Genomic DNA, 1,247 nt, shown 5'->3' with positions numbered 1-1,247 from the left:
CATAAATCCCGGCATGTAGATTTAGGCACATTAAGCCATGTTCTATAACTAGTTGCAGAAACTTTGGAACGCCCATGAAATGCTCATAACCACACCTCTTTTTGCCTGCGCGCTAGTTCGGCTCACATCATTACAGAATACGCTTAGTGAGTTGTGCGCCTAAATTCTACTACTACTACTACTTATCATTTCTATAGCGCTACTAGACGTACGCAGCGCTGTACACCTGAACATGAAGAGACAGTCCCTGCTCGACAGAGCTTACAATCTAATTAGGACAGACAAACAGGACAATCAAGAGATAAGGGAATATTAAAGTGAGGATGATAAAATAAGGGTTCTGAACAAGTGAATAAGGGTTAGGAGTTAAAAGCAGCATCAAAAAGGTGGGCTTTTAGCTTAGATTTGAAGACGGCCAAAGATGGAGCTTGACGTACCGGCTCAGGAAGTCTATTCCAGGCATATGGTGCAGCAAGATAAAAGGAACGGAGTCTGGAGTTAGCAGTGGAGGAGAAGGGTGCAGATAAGAGAGATTTACCCAGTGATCGAAGTTCCCGGGGTGGAATGTAGGGAGAGATGAGAGTGAAGAGGTACTGAGGAGCTATAGAGTGAATGCACTTATAGGTCAATAAGAGGAGTTTGAACTGTATGCGGAAACGGATAGGAAGCCAGTGAAGTAACTTGAGGAGAGGGCTAATATGAGCATAACGATGCTGGTGGAATATTAGTCATGCAGCAGAATTTTGAATAGATTGAAGAGGAGAGAGATGGCTAAGTGGGAGACCTGTGAGAAGCAAGTTGCACTAGTCTAAGCGAGAGGTGATAAGAGCGTGGATGAGGGTTTTGGTAGTGTGCTCAGAAAGGAAAGAGCGAATTTTGCTGATATTATAGAGAAAGAAACGACAGGTTTTAGCAGTCTGTTGAATATGTGCAGAGAAGGAGAGGGAGGAGTCAAAGATGACCCCAAGGTTACGAGCTGATGAGACAGGAAGGATGAGAGTGTTATCCACAGAAATAGAGAATGGGGGAGGAGGAGAGGTTGGTTTAGGGGGAAAGATAAGAAGCTCAGTCTTGGTCATGTTTAGTTTCAGATGGCGGTGAGACATCCAGGCAGCAGTGTCAGACAGGCAGGCTGATTCTTTGGCCTGGATTTCGGCTGAGATTTCTGGTGTGGAGAGGTAGATCTGGGAGTCATCAGCGTAAAGATGATACTGAAAACCATGGGATGAGATCAGAGTACCAAGGGA

This window comes from Microcaecilia unicolor, chromosome 1, assembly GCF_901765095.1.
Source record: "Microcaecilia unicolor chromosome 1, aMicUni1.1, whole genome shotgun sequence".
NCBI lineage: Eukaryota > Metazoa > Chordata > Amphibia > Gymnophiona > Siphonopidae > Microcaecilia > Microcaecilia unicolor.
The sequence above is the reverse complement of the archived record's forward strand: the minus strand, read 5'-3'. Positions refer to the sequence as shown.